The following is a 23,206-nucleotide window of genomic DNA, read 5'->3' on the forward strand; positions in this document are numbered from 1 at the left end:
ACTTCCACAAGGGAGCAGCAAACAACATGAAAAAAAGAACATTTTTTATCACTTGTTTCTCTAATGCATTAGCAAGTAACCACACGAAGCTGGATTAAGGTTATTTTAATTAAATAAACTGGCAGGAATGGCAGGATATTTGTCCCCCTTCAATTTCAAAGTGTTTTAAAATAGGTGTAATTTTATGAATCTTCACAGTAGTCTGGTTTCCTTTTCTCTTTTTAGACAAATTATCTTTATTTCTTCCGCATAGATAGTGACATGCCATAGGTTTTTCTAGTTTAAGCAGATGTCCAAAATATCAAACCATGAGTACATGAAGAAGTAGGATCTTTCAGGGGAATTGTAACATAACCACTAGCTACAAGATGTGAAGAAAATAAGAGATGAGACATCTTGCTTATAAAAGTACGTAATTTTGGTTATTTCTCTTAATCTTATTCGCTTTGCGGAGAATAGAACAGGGAACATAAAAATAATATCTTTAATCTGCACATTTATTTTATGGTTTTCTCCTTTATCTTTTTTTAATTACACCTCATCAAAAACCAAAAGATCTAGCAGATATCAGCCACCAATAAATAATAAATACTTGCACATAAAGGGGCCTGCTCCAGCTAAAAATTAAATATGTATGGATTACATACGAAGAATAGAGAGAGTCCAAGCATTTAGGAGGGTCCAATGAAATTTAACTAGCCCTATTGGAATGAAAATAATACAACAAACTAATTTAAAATGCATAAGTAATAATGCAATTAAACTATAGATAGTTTTTTAAGTAAAGGGATGGAAACTCTCTTGTTTTGAGTCATTTAAACTGGACTATGTACCCCTGGATACATTGAGAGAAAGCCAAGGCCCTGTCTAGTGTTGCAAAGGGCACAGAGGCCACTTCTTATTCCCCCAAGATTATCTTCATAGGAGCATGGCAGGATTTCACACAAGATCTCGCAAGTTCTTGAGGGGACCCTTGCTGCTGAAGTTGTTAGCATGACATCATTCCAAGGGCCCTGCTCTGCAGCATAAGCTAGGAAGGGCTCATGGTGCTCATATTTGAAACAGCAATATCACTGTACTGCTTGCTCCTGTGCTGAGCTTGGTACCAGCAGGAACATGCAGCTGGTATAGCATCTCCTGTCTCCCTACCACAGGGCTTTCAAAGGCAAGATTACATCCAGAGAAGGCACAACATTATTTAGAAGCTTTTTGGAAACATTCTATAACACTTCAGTTAGCTCCCCCATGTTAAATCAGTACTGATATATTCTGAGGACTGCTTGGTCCAAACAAATAATGAATTTAAGTGACAAACATGATCTGAGTGATTGTAAGTAACTTTGGGTATGTCTACACTTGCAGCCTAATTCGAAATAGGGCTGCAAATGTAGGCATTCAAAATTGCAAATTAAGCCCGGGATTTAAATATCTTGTGCTTGATTTGAATCTTCCTGGCTGGGCGCAATTTTTTGAAATTGACAAGACTGGACTAACTGCCCGAGTCTACACGCAGCAGTGAAATGGCCATTTGAAATAAAGCCCTATTTTGAACTACCTGTTAAACCTCATTGCAGGAGGAATAACAGGTAGTTCGAAAAAGGGCCGTTTCACGGTTGTGTGTAGATGCGGACAGTTAATCTGGTCTTGTCAATTTCAAAAAATGGCACCAGGCCGGGAAGATGCAAATCAAGCATGGGATATTTAAATCCCAGGCTAGATTTGCAATTTCGAATGCCTACATTTGCAGCCCTATTTCGAATTAGGCTGCAAGTGTAGACATATCCTTTCAGATTAGGATGCCTAGCAGAACTAGTTGTTTATAGATATGAATGTGTAATATATAGGGTGGAACGTTGCCATTAATTTCATGTAGATGTATCTCACACTAATGCAAGCTGTCCATGTGCAGCTTCAGGGTTGGTGAAACTTTTATTACATAATTATTAGAAAATTAACTGGTGAGCTATCTTTCTGTACTTGTCAAAACTTACTTAGAGTATGTGTTTAGTGTGCTGTCCAAGTTCATGAATCTGTGGAAAACAGTTACTAGGAAAATTTAAAACAGAATAGGAAAATAAAGGCAGAAAAGGTCTGACAGCAACTAGTGAATGAGAGGAAGTACAATAGAACAACTAAAGAGACAATCATGTATGATGGCCCTTTTCTCTAACAATTATTTAGAAAGTAATCATTGTGGGGGTGCCACAGAAGCCAAGAATGTCTGGGACATAGGTGTTTGGTTTAATGTCAGCTTCTGAAAAGTTTATGTGAATATTTGGAATCCCTGCAAGCAAGTTGTGAATAATATTTAAAATAAAAAATCTTGCCTACCATACAGCTGATATAGATATAGCTATACTGTTGCAACTATGTTCTGCTTTTTTCAATGGTTTGTACTGAATGATGCTGGATATAATAATCTTAACATATGTCTCAGAACACAAAACATAAAATAGCATAAATTGTATTTTTAAATGATTGTCCTTTGAGGTAAAAAAATGAGTGCCTAAATCCATTTATTTATGCCTAACCTTAGGCAGTCAAATATGTAAATGTGGGCCTAACACTCTCTCCTCTCTAGATAATCATGGATATAAAAAAGAAAACATTTACCCCTTTCCTATTGGTTCCTTCTAAAGACTTCGTGTACTGGAAAAATATGGGGGCAGGCATGTTTCAAACCTCATCATTTCAAAAGGGAAGGATCAGGGCCACGAGGGAGCTCTGATGGTATGTTTTACCCTATAGCTTGGTACATTACACAGCTGAATAGCCTATTAATGCAGAGTATATTTTCTTTACCTCTGCTTCTCCACTTTCAATGTCTGTCCTATTTTTCCAAACTCATTCTACACTTGTCCCATTTCTTCCTCACTCCTCCAAGTTCATATTCCAAATCCAATCTATATCTCACTTTTAAAATTTTATATATGTTAAATACCAGCAAAGGGACCATCCCATCCATGACACTGTCTCTTTTTAGCAGCATAAAACCTTTCAGAACAGAGCTGCTGTTGGATCCAGTTCCTGAACCTAAACAAATCCCTTCTGTAGGCAATGGGTTGCAGGCAGGCATTCATGTTTCTCAGTTCTAGGCACTGGACAATATTGTCCCAAGGGAACCATTCCAGGAAGAGCATGCAACAGATGTTCTACTTTCCATCCTGGGGTCCATTTTTCACACCTTCACGCTGCCTAGTAGAAGGAACATTTCAAAAGTGACTAGTTGAAAATGTGAGTGTTACTAACAGAGAAATAAACATAAGGAAAGATGTGTTAAACTATTTCATCTATTTGTTCCTCTGCCAACATAATCTTTCACACGCATTGAATAAAAAAATAGTCCTCATGTATTATGTATGGTGATTATTAGGATAATTTCTATTCACACATCTGTTGTTCATATCCTTAATGCTAAATTCAGCATTTATAAACTATGTTCTGTATCTGGGAGCAACAGAATTTTTGGGTGGAGTTATAATTAAATAACAGGCTAACAGTGTAAAAACACAAATTGTTAGCATGTACCAATTGGCTGTTGTTCTTAAGATGCAGGAAATCTAAACTCTTGAATCACATTAGATTTTTTTTAATATAAATATTCTCACGATAATTCTAAAGATTTTCCCATTCCAAAAATCATACCACACATCCAGTTTGCTTATTCTTTTTAATTAAAAACTTGTGAAAGAACTTTGCTGAAGCCTTGGAAGGGTCAAATGAGCAAAGGGTTGAATATCTTTTGTTTAATAAATAAGCTACATAAATAAGCTAAGTCATAAGGGAGATTCTAATTTTGAACATCAAGTTGTGTGGCATGTGATTACCTACAGAAAGAAAAAGAGAGGGAAATAATTTAGTGGTGTCCTTGATGAGGGTCCAGGTATGGTAATCACGGCACAAGAATATTTCTCTCCTTATATGAGAAAAATAAATCCTCAACACATCAACAGAATTTACACTTGCACCAAAAAAAACCTGTTTAGCTGAAGCCAGATTGTGGTTAGCTTTAGTAGGGTCTACCCACAAATTATATCCCTGCAATCCTTAGTGTTCCCCTGCTACCACTGAGACACAAACTCCACAGAAAAAGTTTGTGGTCCTGATAGGCCTACGGGGGCTCAGTCATCAACCTAAGGTAGGTGCAAAACTGGTTGGAAAAACTTGATCAACAGTAATATTAAGAATTCAGAGAACTTTTTCTAGCTGAGTCTAGACCTCTGACAAAAGGGCTGTGTGGGTGTATTTAGTTTTTTGTTTATTTGTTTGTTTTTTGTTTTTTTTCCTAGCAGAGCTGAAGTGCTTTAGAAAAGATTCTGAACTCATATACATCAGCATAGTAACTCCACTCAAGTCAAAAGAGGGCAATCAGCATAATTAAGGCTAGATTCTGGCCCAGTTTTTCCTATATTGAAATATTTTGTTTTTGATCCAGGATTTCTTTACATGTAGGAAATGGCTGGCAGAAAATTTTTCTGATGCATACAACTAGCCTTGAGAGTTCAAAAGGATTTACATTCATCATTCTTAAGTAATAATCAGTTTTCTTACAACTGTTCTCTGGGTTTTTCAAGATTTAGGGTCAGCAGCCTTCCATTCTCTTGATTTGCTTTTTTTAGGGAAACTTCTGATAGAGATAAATTATTCTACAACTAATACAGCTTGCACATTTTATCAGCATTCTTTATATCATTTGTTTCTTTGAGTTTATTTTAATCTTTCCTGTTTACAGCTATAGTGAGTTAACAGTTCATCTATCATAAGGTTTCATTGTTGCCTTTAAAAAGGGAGATCTGCCTGAGTAGGGAAGGCAGGAACGAGTCCCTTTAAGGGAGGTGTTGCTTTCTGTAGCATGGTTTATTCAGGAATTCCCACAATTTACACAAGGAAATTGATTTGTTTATTATTTTTAAAACAAAGGCAATATACTTGCACGTATAAAAGTTTTCTTCTTACTTACATCATGATACATGTAATATATATAGTATGTGATACAATTTTAAATAATTTTATTGGGGTTTTTAAAAGATATTACCAACTGCAATTTTATACAGCTTTCATTCACATACCTGTATTAATGAGTGTATGATCATGCTGTGAATAAATACTTGTATGAACTCAATATTTTGAACACATAATGAACACTTTAAGCAGCAGCAACAACAACAAAAATCACAAGGGAAGGAAAATTTTAAAAAGTACTAAAATCCTTTGAATGCCTGCTACTTTTATGGCTTAAAAATAATTTTCTTTCAATCAGTGCGTTGAGAGAAACTTTTTAAAATCAGTTTTAATATGGAAAATAATCTTAGCTCATAAATACTGTATTAATTGTGAAGCTTAATGGAACATTTTATGTTTTTGAACAACTCGTTTACATAATTAAAATCTCCTTTGATCTGTGAGTAAATGATTTAATCATAATGCTCATTAGACTAAATGGGTCTTCCATTCAATTGTATCAAGATGATACGGAAAATTCTCAGATCTTTAGAAAATATTTGTTTAGTTCAGGGGTGGGTAACCTTTTTTGGGTTGGGGGTCGCTGACCCATAGAAAAATCAGTCAGGAACCGCACACAATTGAGAATCAAAACAAAACCAAAACCAAAACCAAAACCAAAACCAAAACAAACCCTCACTGATGTGCCCCTTGACTGAGAAGAAGAAAGAGGCACCCCACAGTCCCCTCCTACACCAGAGCCTAGAGGAGCCCATGCTAGTAGATTTTGTGTGCTCCAGCCCCAGGGTGGAGCAGCAGGCGGGCTGGAGCACCAATGCAGGAGGGAGCTCAGAGCCTCAGGGCCCAGATCCAGGCAAGTCGGGGTCTGCATGTGGTTCCTGGGCTTGAGGTTCCCCACCTCTGGTTTAGTTGTTAAGTAAACATAGAATCCTACATGTGGACAGGTATATTTTCTTTTATCTTTATGAATATAATTGATTCCAGTTAGGAATGGGATTGCTGAGCACAGCAACAGCTAAATACCGTTGAAAATTGGGACGTACATACCTTCCATTCTGTGGCATTTTCTTCCCTCCAAAATGTTTATAGAAGATCCAGATTTTGGTTTAAATTTAATATATTTTTAACGGCAGTCCAGTATTACAATCCATGGAGAGAATACAATATCTTTGATATTTGTCAGAGAAGTGGTGTAGATATAGTCATGAAGTTAGGTAGCATTCTTCTAATTCAAGGTTTATTTGTTATGGCTGAGGTTAGTAGTTAAAGAGATAACTATGTAAAATGTGACAATAGCATGGTATTTGTGGCAGTCTATGGTATCCTGTATTTGGGTAAATATTAAGAATAATGATATTAGGAATACAATGTGAAAATTATTTTTTACCTTTTCCATGTGAACTATTGTTTCTAAATTATTCGTGGTAAAAATAAGCACATGCAGTTGCAATAGCTAACTTAAAAGTTATTAATGACATGCTTGAAACTTGTTTTGCTATAAATTGGTTATTTTTGTAGAGATGTCAATAACTATATCCTGAACAATAAGTTTCAGAGGGGTAGCCATGTTAGCCTGTAACTTTAAAAACAATGAGTAATTCTGTAGCACTTTAGAGACTAATAAAAATATATAGAGAATCTTGGGTGTACCCACAAAAATACTCTCTCTCTCTCTAAGGTGCCACAAGATTACTTTTTCTTGCATTTTCACTTTATTTCCCCAAAAAACAAAAATTGAGTTAAAGCACACACATTTTAAATGTCTAAATAAGCATGCACACTATATAAAAGATGTACTTGGTCTGGTTACACCACCAGTTTTTGTATCTAGATTGCAATACATTTTAGGTTGCATTGTTTGTATTTTAGGACTACTAGAATAATTTAAAATTCTAATTAAGGATATTTTGGCTTATATGTAATAACAAAGTGATATATTTTTATTTTTAGGTGGAAAGGATTATAAAACACCCTATTTTCTATAGCTGTCTGCTCTTAATGCAGGGGAAAGAATATAGTCAGAATTAACAATTCCTTCCAGTTTCCTTCAAAAGGGAGCAGGGAGATGAGCTCATGAGGAAGTAAAAGACTCTTGGGGAGGGATCCCTAGTGCAGTGCAAGTCCCTGTTCAGCAAGGAAGGCAAAAAGGGAAACTGTCTCTTTTTTCCATTTTTGTATGTACCACCAATTTGAAAACTTTTTTGATTTAGTCCTGAAAAGGGTAGGGTAATTATTTAGCTGCTGACCTTGTCTAATTTTATATTTTGTACTGGCCCTGTATGTCTGGGTGTCTCACAAGGGATCCCTTGTAAACTCAAAGATGAGAGGTCTTTTCCTGATCAAGTGAGAAAAAAGAGGGTGTGGATCCTTGATGGGTTTCCTTCTGCTTTTGTGTTGGGAGAAGGTCAGGAAAGCTACGTCTACACTGCAGCACTATTTTGGAACACCGACGGTATCCTGAAATAACTATTCTGTGTCTTTTGAGCGTGCCCCTTATTTCAAAATATAACAGGCTCACTATTCTGACATCCCTGTAACCTCATTCCATGAAGAGTAAGGGACATTTCAGAATAGTAATCTATTTCAAAATATCCTTGAGGGAGCCATTTAAGGATCTGGGGCAAATCTGTCAGGGATGGTACTTGGTTCTGCTATGAGGGCAGGAGACTGGACTCGATAACCTCTCAAGGTCCCTTCCAGTTCTATGAGATAGGTATATCTCCATATATTAAGTGCTGTGTAGACAGTGCCAAATATCAAAAAAAGCTATTTCAAAATCGACTTGAAATAAGCTACAGCTCAAATCGCGTAGCTTATTTCAAGTTACAGGTGCAGTGTAGATGTACCCGAACACAGGTACCACATGAGCTGGGGACTGGGCAGATGGACTCAGGTAAGCCATTGGCTCTCTGAACACCAGAGTGAGAAGGTAAATGCCTAGTCCTGCTCTGCAGAGCCTTCTTTCACCTGGAATTAATTGCTGTTACTGCCTAGTGTAAGGTGTCTGGTACAGGCATTTATTCCATATGGGGTCCCTGATAAACTGAACTGGTAGTGGACTTCAAGGAAGGAATTCCCTACAGGAGCAGATAATGGGGATGGCATTCCTAATGTCTGGCTCAGAGAGGAGACAATCCACTTTCTCCAGCCTTCTAAATCTTATATGATGGGAGGATTGTGGGTCCCAGCACAGGTTAGGACTAAGTTTGGAAGGGCTGGTGCCAGACCTTCCCCCAAATCAATGGAAATGAATAACTGATGACAATAACTGATGTCAAAAATTAATAATGAATAACTGATGTCAAGATAATCCTCACATGAGTTAGGTTAATAGAGTTATGACCTAATTAAATGAAAACCACTTCCCTGTTCCTTTCTTTAACATTTTACACCCAAATCATTACAGTTTTCTCATTATAATATTATATTTTAGAAACCTTTATGGATCCTCTAACCTTGACTATCTTAGTAATTAAATCCTTAGATTCAATAATTAGCCCAAGTTTATACTGGACAGTTATATTACAGTATATCAACTCCCACTGATATAATTCCCAAGGTGTCCACACTAGCAAGGTACTTAGTGCACACTAACTCCACAATTTCTGTGCTCTAAGTAAATCACCTTGATGAGAAACATAGAACTTGTTGGGCTCTGGATACAGCACTGGAGTGCCAGTGTGTGACCCATAATCCCTCAAGTCCCCTGTGCTCTTTGTTTAGAACTCATCTGTCTGTCCTGCAGACATGAACATATCCCTTCAGAGCTCCATTTTGGACAGCCTGCATGCTGTGATGATTTTCTCAGGGACACAGAGCAAACCATTCAGGTGGAAAACACCTGCTGTTGAGTACAAAGGCAGATGTCTGTGTATGTTTGTGTGAATGAGAGAGAGAGAGAGAGAGAGAGAGAGAGAGAGAGAGAGAGAGAGATTGCCATGAGAAGAATGGGGAAGAAAGGTGGGGGAGGGCTGAGATGTCAAGATTTCTCCTTCTCCCTGCTTCAGAAGGGGTTGTTTCTGGACACTGTCTGAACTTACAAGATAGCACACTGACAGCCCCAAGATAGATGTACATCTATGCTCCTCATTTATTTTACTAAATAATGGAAAATTTACCTAGCATTGCTTGGATCCTTAACTCAATTTTCGTTGTTGTTGTTTTGTTTTTTTTTGTTTTTTTGAAAATAAATTGAAAATGTGCAGCTTTATTTAAATTATTGCTCAAGGATGGAGATGGGGATGAGGATGAGAGGTTCAGTATTCAGGCTGAGAAGACTACCCCAGTTTTCTCTCATTGTAGCATCTTGGGGCCAGGTGATAAGTGCTTCTTTATGGCCACTGCAGCTATGATGGGTATAGCTGGAGGAGGGGTACATGTCCCCCAGCTGGGGCAAGGTCCAGGTTTGTCTGCTCCAGGAGCTCCCTGGTGGACTCTCTGATGAAGGGGAACAGCCAGCAATGCAAAAGAGTTTGGGGGGAAGCTTCGGGCCTCCCCTGCCTAGGGAATTGGAGGCTCAGAGCAGGGGATTCACTCCCAACCAGGACCTTTCATCTGCCTGGTAATTCTGTCTCTTTTTTGTATGGTTTTACTAGAAGCAATCCCATTCCAGGCACATCCCATTGAGTGGATGTTTTCAGAGAATTATCAACAGTGACTCCAAAATCTCTTTCTTGAGTGGTTATAGCTAAATTAGTCATTATGTATGTAGAGTTGGGATTATTTTTTCCAACGTGCATTACTTTGCATTTATTAAAATTAAAATTCATTTGTCATTTTGTTGCCGAATCACCTAGTTTTGTGAGATTCTTTTGAAGCTCTTCACAGTCTGCTTTGGTCTTAACCATCTTGAGTAGTTTAGTATCATCTGAAATTTTGCCACCTCGCTGTTCATCCCTTTCTCCAGATTATTTATAAATAGGTTACATAGGATTGGTCTTAGTACGAACCCTTAAGGGACACCACTCCACTCAGAAAACTTCCCATTTATTCCTCCCTTTGTTTCCTGTCTTTTAACCAGTTGCTAATTCATGAAAGAATCTTCCCTCTTATCCTATGACAATTTACTTTACTTAAGAGCCTTTGGTGAGGGACTTTGTCAAAGGCTTTCTGAAAATCTAAGTATACTATATCTACTGCATCCCCCTTCTCCACATGCTTTTTGACACCCTCAAAGAATTCTAGTAGATTACTAAGGCATGATTTCCCTTTTCAGAATCTATGTTGACTTTCCCCCCCACACATTATGTTCATCTTATATGTCTGACAATTCTATTCTTAACTATAGTTTCAACTAATTTTCCCAGTATTGTTGTTAGACTTACCAGTCTGTAATTACTAAGGATCACCTCTAGAGCCCTTTTTAAATATTAATATCACATTAGCTAAATTCCAGTCATTAGGTATAGAAGCTGATTTAAAGGATAGGTTACAAACCACAGCTAAAAGTTCCACATTTAACATATGAGTTCTCTTGGGCTATGTCTAGACTGCAGGCTTCTTTCGAAAGAGGCTCTTTCGAAAGCAACTTTCGAAAGAGCCTCTTTCGAAAGAGCGCGTCTAGACTACAATGCGCGGATCGAAAGATCGATCCGCTATTTTGAAAAAGAGCGTCCAGATTGCTGGACGCTCTTTCGAAATTGAAAGCCACCCGGAACTGCTTCTGCCAGGGCATGGGGGCAGCATTTCCTTCCGGGTGCTGCCTGCCTGCCCTTTGCAGAGACGCGTGGTTAAAGGGACGCCCCTGAACACCCGTTGCTCTGCTCCTGCAGCTGCCTTTGCTGTCCCTCGAGGAATTAAGCAAGGCATTGCAGTGCTGGTTTGGAGTGCTCAGCTTCCTGGGACACCCCAGCAGCTTTTTTCTTTTGCAGTTTTTCTGCTTGCAGACCCTTTTTTTTTTGGCATGGAGCCAGAGCTGCCCCTGGGCAGGCGATGGCCCCACGCCACCATACTGCAGCTGTTGCTGCATCTGCATGACACTGTCATGAGGCTACTTCCCGAGCTGCTCCCAGACCAGAGGTACGAGGGGTTCCTCCGTCAAGCAGCCGCACTGCCCTTGCCTCCAAACTTTTTTGTGGACAGGCGTGTTTGGAGGTTTGACACCAGCTCTGACTGGTGGGACCGGCTCGTGATGGAGATCTGGGATGACCAAGACTGGCTACGGAACTTCAGGATGAGAAAGACCACTTTCCAGGAGCTGTGTACCTGGCTCGCCCCTGCTCTGCAACGGTAAGACACCCACCTGTGGCCCGCCATCCCCCTGGAAAAGAGGATCGCCATTGCCCTCTGGAAGCTGGCAACCCCTGACAGCTACCGCTCCGTGGGACACCAATTTGGCATGGGGAGACCTACTGTCGGGGCCGTCTTGATGGGGGTAAGTCATTGTCTGGGGACAGTCACAGTTTGGGGTGGGGGGAAGGGAGACTGTCAGGAGGGGCCAAGAGGAGTGGGAGTGGGAGGGAGCTCCTCCACTCACCCTGAATTGTGGGGGGGGGGTTCTGAGGAGGGGATTCCCGGGGTGTTTGAGAGGGAAGGTGGGCAGTGGGTTCTCCTCCTAAGAGATAAGGCACCCCTTCTAACATTTTGTTGTCTGTCTCATTCTGCAGGTGGTGAGGGCCATCAATTCGGAGCTGCTCAACAGGCTCATCTGTCTACCAGATCTGGACAGCGTCATGGCCGGCTTTGCTGCCCTCGGCTTCCCCAATTGCGGAGGAGCGCTCGATGGGACACACATTGCAATCCGTGCACCGCCCCATCGAGCAGCCCAATTCATAAACAGAAAGGGCTACTTTTCTATGGTCCTCCAGGCCCTGGTCGACCATCGTGGCCAGTTTTCGGACATTTGTGTTGGGTGGTCAGGGCGGGCACACGATGCCCGCATCTTCAGAAACTCGTACCTCTACCGGAGGCTTCAAGCAGGAACATTTTTCCCCCATCGCCAGTTTGCGGTTGGGGATGTGCACATGCCAGTGTGCATAGTGGCTGATGCCGCCTATCCCCTGATGCCGTGGCTGATGAAGCCCTACACCGGCCACCTGGATGCGAGCAAGGAGCAGTTTAATGCTCGCCTTAACCGGGCTCGCAACCAGGTGGAATGCGCGTTTGGCCGTTTAAAGGGCAGATTCCGGTGCTTGCTCACACGCCTCGACATGGGGGAGAGCAACATCCCCGAGGTGGTGGCTGCATGTTGCGTCCTCCATAACCTCGTGGAGAGGAAAGGGGATGCCTTCCTAAAAGGGTGGGGTAGAGCTGCTGACGCCCAGGAGAGGCTCTTTGCCCAGCCCCGGACAGCTGCCATCCGCCAGGCTCACCGGTCTGCTGTTGGCATCCGGGAGGCCCTCCGGGAGCAATTCTCCAGTGGAGGCCACTGAGACTGAGTGCACTGAGGGGCTTCTGCCTGGGGACTGGGCCCTGGCCCAATAGAAGCTTCCCTCCACAACCCATCTCCTGACCCTGTTTGGACACATCACTTACACCAGGGTGTGTTTCAAAATAAAATGATCTGTTTACTTTTTGTACATATTATCAAACAATAGTATAAATGTTGCAAACATAACAAAATTTTTTTTCATTTTTGTTGTTGACAAAACTATTTACAATAAAGAAACATTTTGTTGAACCCTTTGTTTAACTGGGGTGATGGGGGTGCTTGAAACCTGGAGGGGGGAAGGGGACTGGAAACCTGGAGGGGGGAAGGGGATCAGGTTGAACGGTGCTTGCCAGATTTCCCTCTCCTGCCTGGGCCTCGTGTTTGGGGTGCTCCACGGCTGCGGGATCGGGTGGTGCACCTGTCGGTTGGCTGGCTGGGGTGCTCTTGGGACGTGGAAGCCTGGGGGAGAGGAGGGCCAGGGGGAGAGAGGGGCTGGGGAACTGTGGGGGCTGGGGGAGAGGAATGTCCAAGGGGGGAAAGGGCTGCTGTTGTGGAAGGGGGGTTTGGTGGGGTGGGGTCATGGGGTGCTGGAAGAGCAGGACCAGGCACAGCAGCAGGCAAGCCGCTGACATCCCTCAGAGTGGCGTACAGGACCGTGCGCTGCAGGACCAGCTCGTTCATGAGCCGGTGACGCCAGCGATCCTCTGCCTCTGCCCTCTCTCGCAGGATGGAGTTCTGCTCCTGCACGGCCTCAACGTGCTGCCTCAGGATGTCCGCATAGACACGCCTGTGTCTGCGGCTCCCATGTCCCCGAGATGGAGATGGAGATGGAGATGGAGATGGAGGTGGGGCTGGGGTGCTGCGGCCCTCTTCCACGGCTGGTCCGGCTGTGGAGGAAAAGAAGAAGACACAATCAGTCCTAAAAACTGGACTCTGTAGCACTTAAAATACTAACAGGATGGTTTATTAGGGGATGAGCTTTCCTGGGCCAGACCCACTTCCTCAGATCAGAGTAACACGGCTACATTTCTATCACAATCAGTCATGTGTGCAACAGCTGTCCAAAAGGGCATGCCCTCTCCCTTGAGACAGGGGAAGCAGACATTCTGAAGGTAACACTGTGTGTGTGTGTGTGACCTGGGCATCAGCCTGAGCATGACAGGTTTCCCTTGTGCATCACCCACTGTGCACCCACCTACCTCCCCCCCCCCCCCCCGGGTATGACACAACCTCACTGTACTCACCTGCTGCTTCCTCTCCTGCGCCAGATGACGCCTGGGAGGCCTCTGAGGTCTGGGTGACTGGCTCCAAGGTGGTGAGGGTCGCCGTCTCCTCGCTGTCCTCCTCCTCCTCTGGGACCATGTCCCCGTCTCCAGAGTGCTCTAGCTCCTGCTCTGGAGCGTCCACCACGGGGTCTGCCAGTCCAGACTGTACAAACCTCCGTGCAGCTCTGGGTAGTAGGGGCAGTAGTGGGGGGCTGCCCCAGACCGGGAGCTCTCCTCCCTGGCCTTAACGTACCCCTGGCACAGCTCTTTCACCTTTGAGCGCACCTGGTCCTGGGTGCAGGGGTAGTGGCCCTTCTGGGCCAGGGCTTCAGCCATGCGGCCATAAGTGTCAGCGTTTCGCCGCCGGCTTTTGAGGGCCTGTAAGGCCTCCTCCTCTCCCCACAGCTCCAACAGGCTCTTGAGCTCTGGGCCAGACCAGGATGGTGCCCGGCGCTTGGAGCCCTTGGCTGGGTCCCCAGAAGGCTCGGTGGAAGGGCCAGGACGGTCTTGGGGCTGGGACATGCTGCAGCAAAGTAGCCGTGTGCTCTGGCTCCTTCTCTGCAACAAGTGGCTGTGAGGGTGCCTGTCCCTTTAAGGAATGGCTGCGGCCAGGAACCACAGACGTGCAACCCATGGCCCAGATTGTCCACCAGGGCTTCTTCCTGGAGGCCAATTCTTTTGAAAGAAAGGGCTCCCCCCGTCCAGAATCACGTTCTTTCGACGGATCTCCCTCGAAAAAGGCGATCTTCCTCATAAAATTAGGTGTACAGCCGTCGAAAGAAAAGCCGCGTTCTTTCGATTTAATTTCGAAAGAACGCGGCTTGAGTCTGGACGCAGGGGAAGTTCTTTCGAAAAAAGACTACTTTTTTCGAAAGAACCCCTGAGTCTGGACACAGCCTTGGTAAATGTCATCTGGTCGCAGTGACATGTTACTATTACATTTCTCAATTTGTTCCAAAACCTCCTCTAATGACACCTCAATCTGGGACAATTCCTCAGATTTGTCACCTGAAAAGAATGGCCTAGGTTTGAGAATCTCCCTAACATCGTCAGTTTTCAAGACCAAAGCAAAGAATTAATTTAATTTCTCCACAGTGACCTTGGTGTCTTTGAATGTTCCTTAGAATCTCGATCGTCCAGTGACCCCACTGGCTGTTAGCAGGCTTCCTGCTTCTGATATACCTAAAAACATTTTGCAATTACTTTTTGAGTTTTTCTTAGCTGTTCTTCAAACTGTTTTTTGGCTTTTCTTATTTTTTTTACACTTAATTCAATAACGTTTATACTCCTTTCTATTTTCTTTAGTAGGATTTAACTTCGACTTTTTAAATGATGCCTTTTTTAATTCTGTTCTTCTTTACTTGATTGTTAAGTCATAGTAGCACTTTTTTGGCTCTCTTACCATGTTTTTTTTTAATGTTGTGCATAAATTCAAGTTGGGCCTCTATTATGGTGTCTTTGAATAATCTCCATGCAGCTGCAGGAATTTTACTTTTGGGCATTGTATCTTTTCTGTTTAACCACTTCCTCATTTTTGTGTAGTTCCCCTTTCTGGAATTAAATGCCACAGTGTCGAGCTGCTGAGGTGTTTTCCCCACAACAGGGATGTTAAATTTTATTACATTATGGTCACTATTTCTAACTAGTCCAGTATATTTACCTCTTGGACCAAATCCTGTGTTCTACTTAGGACTAAATTAAGAATTTCCTCTACCCTCATGGGTTCCAGAACCAGCTGTCCCAAAAAACATCCATTTGGTGTCAAGAAATGTTATCTCTGCATCCTGTCCTGAGGTGACATGTACCCAGTCAATATGGGGAAAGTTGAAATTCCCCACTATTATTGAGTTTTTTATTTTGATAGCCTCTCTAATCTCCCTTAGCAATTCACAGTCACTGTTGCTATCTTGGTCATGTTGTCGGTAATATATCCCTTCTGCTATAGTCACATTATTAAAGCATGGAATTACTAGCCGTAGAGATTCTATGGGACACTTTATCCCATTTAAGATTTTTACATCATTTGATTCTACATTTTCTTTTTATGTATACCACCACTCCCCGACTAGCATGAACTGTTCTATCCTTCCAATATATTTTGTACCCTGATATAACTGTGTCCCATTGATTGTCCTCATTCAACCAAGTTTCTGTGAAATACTTAGAATACATAAGACACAGTATAATACACATTTTGTTCTATCTTAGTGGTGAATTCAAATTGGTATGTTTGAATTACAAGAGGCAAAATATTCCCTCCTTCCTTTAATATGGAATTCCTACTCTTTGATCCAATCAGTGCTTGCTCTACAGTGCACTTTGTATAACACAGCTGTCAGCACTGATAGACAGATGAATCACCTTGACACTTCCACTTTAGTACAGAACCTAAATCAAATGCATCTGTAAGTGTGGGCTATAAACTATATGTCACCTGCTGGATGGAGATGGAGAGTGAGTAATGCAGATGACAGTGACATTTTCTTCTTAAGAAAAAAACTGGATAATGTTTAAATTCAGCATGTGGGTTAGATTCTAGTGAAGCTTCATTGTGGACTAGGGATGTAGACTGTTGTTTAAATTGTTAACCGCCTATCTATGGAGCAGTCCCCTGCCTGAATTTTCCACAACTTTGGGGTGGGGGGGACAAGAGGGGGTCTGCTTGGGCAGGGCTGGGCTCACCACACCATGCCATGGATGGGGAGCTCTTCCAACCTGGCCAGGAATGCCCAACTTCATTTTGTGGCTGGGGACTACTCCAACCCAGCCAGCAGGACCTGCAGTACAGTGTGTACTCCAGCCTGGCAGGATCAACAGTTAATCAATTATGGGTAAGTATTACCCAAGATCATGCTTAGTGGGTAGCTGGTAAACCAGTAACCCATTTACAATCTTTATGTGGATTGACACTCAGAATTCATAATTGCTAAGCAGTTAGAATAAAAAAAATCTTAGGGTTGAAAGAGATCTTAGGAAGTCATCAAGTCCAACTGCCTGCAAAAACAGGACCAACCCCAAATAAATCATCCCAGGAAGGGCTTTGTCAAACCAGGACTTACCTTCTAAGAAGGAAGATTCTACCACCTCCATAAGTAACCCATTCCAGTGCTTCACTACCCTCCTAGTGAAATAGTTTTTCCTAATATCCAACCTAGACCTCCTCCACGGCAACTTGAGACCATTGTTCCTCATTCTGTCATCTGTCACCACTGAGAACAGCCTTTCTCCATGCTCTTTGGAACCCCCGTTCAGGTAGTTAAAGGCTGCTATCAAATCCCCCCTCATTCTTCTCTTCTGTAAAGGAAATAAGCCCAAATCCCTCAGCCTCTCATCCTAAATCAAGTGATCATTTTGGTTGCCCTCTGCTAGATTTTCTCCAATGTGTCCACATTCTTTCTGTTGGGGCAGGGGAGGGGGAGGAGGGTCCAGAATTGGATTCAATACTACACATGTGGCCTTACCAGTGCCGAATAAAGAGGAATAATCACTTCTCTAGATCTGCAGGCAGTGCTCCTCCTAATACAACCTAATATGCCATTAGCCTTCTAGGCTACAAGGGCACTCTGTTGACCCATATCCAGCTTCTCATGCACTGCAATCCCCAGGTATTTTTCTGCAAAACTGCTGCTTAACCATTTGGTACCCAGCCTGTAACAGAGCTTTGGATTCTTCCATTCCAAGTGCAGGACTCTGCACTTGTCAATGTTGAACCTCATCAGATTCCTTTTGGCCCAAACCTTCAATTTGTCTAGGTCACTCTGGACCCTATTCCTACCCTCCAAAATATCTACCTCTCCCTGTTGCTCTATTTCATCTGTGAACTTGTTGAGGGTGAAATCCATCCCACCATCCAAGTTATTAATAAAGTTATTGAACAAAACCAGCCCCAGTACCTGCCTTTGGGGCACTCTGCTTGATACTGACTTCCAACCAGACATGAAGCCATTGATCACTACCCTCTGAACCAGACAATCTAGCCTGGTTTCTGTCCTCTTTACTGCCCATTCATGAAATACATACTTCTTTCGCACTGAAGAACACTGTGGAAGGCTATATCAAAAACCTTGCTAAAGTCAGGGTATATCATGTCCACAGCCGTCCCCATGTCTACAGAGCCAATTACCTTGTCGTAGAAAGCAATCAGGTTGGTCAGGCATGACTTGCTCTTGACAGATCCATGTTGACTGTTCCTGACTACTCCTCTCTTTTTCAAGTCCTTCAGAATGGACTCCTTTAGGATCTCTGTCATATGACACACTAGCAGGCCTCAGAGAGCAAGGGCAGAAACTTCCAGCCTAGTTGTACACAGCATAGCCTCGTACCCAGCCAGTGTAAACCCCAGGTGTTCCTTATCAGATGGCCTTCACCATCCACAACTCCCTATGCTTGCTAGCTGAGAGCCAACTATAGAATAAATAACATGACCTCAGCTCTCAATGCTGTGGGAGCATTAAAATTGGCATTTGGCAAGCTCACACACACTCAGTAAACAGTTAAAGGATAAGAACATTGGGAATCCCGCCCATAGTTGAATCTCACTGGTGACTTCTAGCCTCAGAAGTGCCCCAAATTCCCCCAACTGGAGTCACATCCGCTGTGCCCCTGATGTGAGGCATCTTGGGATCAGGACTGCCTATGGCAGAAGAGGTGTGAGCATTCAAAAGAGCCTTTTACTCCTTTAAGCATTGTCCTGTAGTGCTTTCACTTGCTAGCGTGTACCCTGTGAAGTGTAGTAACTGTCAAGTAGTAAGCTTAATAAAATACATTCTTCCTAATTGGCTCTGTGTTGAAGCGAATCCCATCATTCTGTTTGTCCTTTGGCCCTGTGAGTTGACAAACTTCTATATGACTTTTCCAGGGACTGAGGTGAGGCTGATCAGTCTGTAGTTTCCCAGATTCTCCTTCTTCCCTTTTTAAAGATGGGCACAACATTTGCCTTTTTCCAATCATCTGTGGCCTTCCCTGATCTTCACAAATTTCAAAGATAATGGCCAATGGCTCGACAGTCACATCAGCCAGCTCCTTCAGCACCCTTGGATGCATTAGATCCATCCCCATGGATTTGTAGATGTCCAACTTTTCTAAATAGTTCTTAACCTGTTCTTTCTCCACCAGTGGCTACCCACCTCATTCCCATACAGTGTTGCCTGGTGCAGTAGTCTGAGAGCTGATCTTGTCTATGAAGACAGAGACAAAAAAAACCATTGAGTACTTCAGCTTTTCCCACATCATCTGTTACTAGGTGACCTCCCAAACTGCTTTAGGGTAGTGAAAGTGAAAACAAAGGCAATTGTCTTTATTTTTGTCTGCTCTTACCTAGAATATGGGTGTTGGTGTTATGAGCAAGTCACAGATTTCTCCGTGGTGACACCCAGGCCACTGGGCTCCTGGATCTACAGCCAGCCCTGGCCACTGAGCTCCGCTCCCTGTCTCCTGCCTCCTGGGGCTCTCTGGTCCAGGTGCTCTCAGGTTCTGGAGGACCACAAATAATTCCAGACCAGAGAGTCCCAGGCCCGAGAGGTTCAACCTGTAATTAGTGCTTTATCAAACAGTTAATCTTTAAATGTGTTCATTCCAATACCATCCATGTCATCCAAGCATCTCATACTAGAATAGAGGGAAATGGGAAAGAGAATATATAATTGTATTGTAACAGGGCTAGAGTATGCAAAAAATGTGTCAACATATAGGCTTCAAGTCTTGGTAGAGTATTTCTAGTTGTTTAATGTCCTCCTTCATAATACGTGATTTAAGTGATGAGCTAAAAATACAGGCTCCTACACGAAAAACTGTCAGTATTAAGTTTCTCCAAGCAGGTATTGTAAATAGGCATCCAAACCACATTAGTTAAAAGAACAGACTTCTCTTCAACGAAGACCTATAAAGGGTCCCAAACTGTAGCTCTGTTGCTTGTAGATTTAAGTTCTGACTCCTTCTCAGAATAAGAATCCTTCCCCAAATTTCTAGAGCCCTTCCAGATACAAAATTGGCATCCACAAGGGCACCTACAAAAATGAGCCACGGATATCCACATTCACATCAGCAGATGCAGACACCCACAGATACAAAATGGGTATCCACAAATTGTATTTTCATGCACATCTGTACCTGCAATGGGCCACGGACATATGCATTCACATCCACAGATGCAGATTCCTACTAATAGAAAGCAGACATTTGCAGATTTTCGGAGCTCTACAAATTCCTCCTCCCTCATGCACATAAAAATAGCAATACAAGTAACAATTCCTTCCTGCATCCACTGCTGGAATCGTTACAGTTTACACAACACTCATTGTGACTGTACAGTACTTATCTTTAGAAGTTGTACCTTCCTGGTTAGTCCTGAATCAGGGATTTTGTCAGACTAGGCGAGATCAACATGGGTCCCACTGCTACCGCTGGCTGTCGGGCTCCTCTATGGCAGCAGCAGAGGGGCTTTGAATTGACCAAGTGGGGATTGAGGGGGCACTCGAGGGAAGAAACAGGGAAGCTGTGGAACCCTATGATGGGGGGCCAGGAGGGCAGCCCCATTGTGCCCCGTGGCCACTGAGCTGAACTCCCAACCCCCAGCTGCAGGGCTACACAGCCATCTTGCCTCTTCCCCTGCGTGTCCACTATCCCCACTCCTTCCCTCTTACCTCTAGCTTGAATGCCACAAATGAGCTATTTGCAGTACTCTGGAAGCCCTGGGTGGGTAGGCCAGGGGAGGAGTCGCTGAATGCTGGGCCCAGCTTTTCCCCATGAGTGTTCTAGCCTGGAAACACCCATGCAGATGCCAGACCATAGATGTTGCTAGACGATAGAAGTGTGGACTACAGAGTTCCAACTTGTACTAGCTTTGTGTGGTGTAACATATTAGAATAATAGAAAATATAGGGCTTACTAGGGGGCAGTGCCCCCTGCTCGCTACACTCACCAACCCCCCTCTCTGGGGGTAGGCAGTCCCAGCTCTCTTCCCAGCAGCCGGGAAGAGCCAGGCCAAGGCATGGCAGCCCTGGCCTGCCCTAGCTCTAGCTCTCACCCCCTTCCAGCCACTGGGGGGCTGGTCCAGGCCAAGGCCAAGGCTGGCCTGGCTGTCTCACTCTGGCCGCCAGGGGGCCAGGCCAAGGCTGGATCTGGCCAGCTCTCTCCCCCAAAAGGGGGTAGGGTGCACAGCTTCGGGCCCCCCACCACCATGAGCGGGGAAAACCACACAGCTCTTCTCTGCCCAACACACACAAGGGGGAAAGGCTGCATAGGCCCCGCACTCTGCTCCCTACTCCTGTGTTTTAGTTTGGAAAAGAGAATACTGAGAGGGGACATGATAGCAGTTTTCAAGTACCTAAGAGGATGTGACAAGGAGGAGGGAGAAAAATTGTTCTCCTTGGCCTCTGATGATAGGACAAGAAGTTTAAATTGAAGAAAGGTGGTTTTAGGTTGGACATTAGGAAAAACTTCCTAACAATGAGAGTGGCTAAACACTGGAACAAATTGCCTATGGAGATCGTGGAAACTTCATCACTAGAGATATTTAGGAGCAGGTTAGATAAACCTCTACCAAGGATGATCTAGATGGTGCCTAGTCCTGCCGTGAGGGCAGGGGACTGGACTCGATGATCTCTTGAGGTCCCTGTCAGTTCTAGTGTTCTATGATTCTATTAATAAAGTAGGAAAAAATTTCCCTAGTTCAGGCCCCTGCTCATAGCATTCTATAAATTCTAACCATACATTCTTCCAATCAAATATGTGGAAATATATTTAATAGTTCTTTAAAGAATTAGTTTTAAAATAGTGTAGTAGTAGTAAAATTCTACATTATATCATTTGAGTGGAAAAAACCTTTTTATTAAGTAGAACTCTACCATTTGTATTATAAATTATATCTTCTGGAATCAAAACGGACTATTTTCATTTTTACTCATGTTATGCTCATGCTAGACAGACTTGTTTACATTTGTCATACAGCTTGTCTAGATTCCATTAAAGCTTTCTTAAATTCACTTTCTCATTTTATAGGCTGATTCTCTATTTTGATGATCAAGGGGCGCTAATGTAATCCTAGAAAGTTAATTACAAGGGATAATGAGTTGAAGAACTGGCATGGTAAGCAAAAAAATTGGACAACTTTACATAAATGTTTGCTGTAAAAGTACTTATCTCTCAGTAAGTCTTTATGTAGAGAAGTGGTACAATTGATTTTTACAGTAGTTAATCTCAGTATAATGTGAATTAAAAGAAAGTAGGACTTTTACTCTCAAACCTTCTTAAAGGTACAACATACACTAATTTAAAGGTATTGCATTTGCCATTAAAGGTTGTTGGAGAGATGTCCAATAATAAATCTATGTTAGCATATTCTTGCTATGCTATCACAGACTTTTGCAGTATAGTGTTTATAGATTCAATTTTATACTTCAGTCCTAACCAGTATATAGAAGAAGCATATAGCAAGAGTAAGAGAAACAGTAAGTGAGTTGTTTCATAAAGTCCTAATTTAGCTTCACATAATGAGAGTGTCTTTGTCAAAGCTATTGACCTATGGGGTAGGGTATAGCTTTTCTTAGTCCTTTGAGGTCACAAGAAGAAAAAACCCGTTTCAGCATCACAGGTGTATCTTATTAGACATACAAAGCACTTGTTAACAGAAAATATGGGATAGCTCACATTTATCAAAATTATCCTTGACATTTCCTTTTGCTCAGCTGAAAACAGTTTCTAAGCTCCCAAAGTTACATGTTACTAGCTAGAAAAAATTTTTTTTGTAGAGGACATCCAAATGAATATCTAGTGAATAAGCTTTGTTTACTGCAGTTATTTTAATTGTCTGATTAATATAGGCATAAAATAGTGCTAATTTGGATTTTTAAATACTGGAGACTTCTAATTATATAGCAGCCACAAATATTTCCTTAAGTGCAACTAAATACTTATGGTTTGTTCAATTTAAAAAGAAGATGCTTATTAACATCATAAAAAGTAAAAAACAACAAATGGACTGGTAGCACTTTATAGAATAACAAAACATGTAGATGCTATCATGAGCTTTTGTGGCCACGGCCCACTTCTTCAGATGACCAGTCATGATAGCAGTTACATGTTTTGTTAGTCTATAAAGTGCTACCAGACCATTTGTTGTTTTTTAAGTTTATCCTGTACAGACTAACTCGGCTACCCCTGAAGCATCATAAAAAGTGTGGGACATCCCTGAAAACTAACATCTCATTCACAGAGTAGGTATTGTATTCCACAGGCAGGAGAGATGCAAGTTTTTTGAATATCCCCCATGAAACTGCCTCTGTCTGTTCCAAAGGAGATCACATATAGGAGCTATTCAGTCTTCATGACAATTCAGTTGGTGACATGCAACAAAGGTGCACGTTAGTGAAAGCTGTGGTAATGTTTTTTGTAATGTGTTAATAACTTTAAAAAACTAGCCTGCATGAAGCTTGGTTTTTAATTCCATCTTATCACTTGGATGCTAATAAAAGTGCTTAAGGACATAAGAATCGTTGTACTGGATCCAAAGGTCCAATCTAGCCCAGGATCCTGTCTGCTGACAGTGGCCAATACCAGATATCCCAGAGGGAATGATCACAATAGTTAATACTCACATGATCCCTTCCCTGTC

General features: G+C 42.6%; 1 long non-coding RNA gene across 1 annotated transcript; it reads left to right on the forward strand.

The window, feature by feature from the left end:
* The first annotated feature begins 3,913 nt into the window (after nt 1-3,913).
* LOC142831281 (uncharacterized) lies at nt 3,914-11,869 on the forward strand. Its single transcript, XR_012906994.1, has 3 exons — nt 3,914-4,138; nt 11,044-11,335; nt 11,568-11,869. It is a non-coding gene; the product is annotated as an uncharacterized LOC142831281 (long non-coding RNA).
* The last annotated feature ends 11,337 nt before the right edge of the window (nt 11,870-23,206 follow it).

The sequence above is a fragment of the Pelodiscus sinensis genome, chromosome 13 (assembly GCF_049634645.1).
Source record: "Pelodiscus sinensis isolate JC-2024 chromosome 13, ASM4963464v1, whole genome shotgun sequence".
NCBI classification, from domain to species: Eukaryota; Metazoa; Chordata; order Testudines; family Trionychidae; genus Pelodiscus; species Pelodiscus sinensis.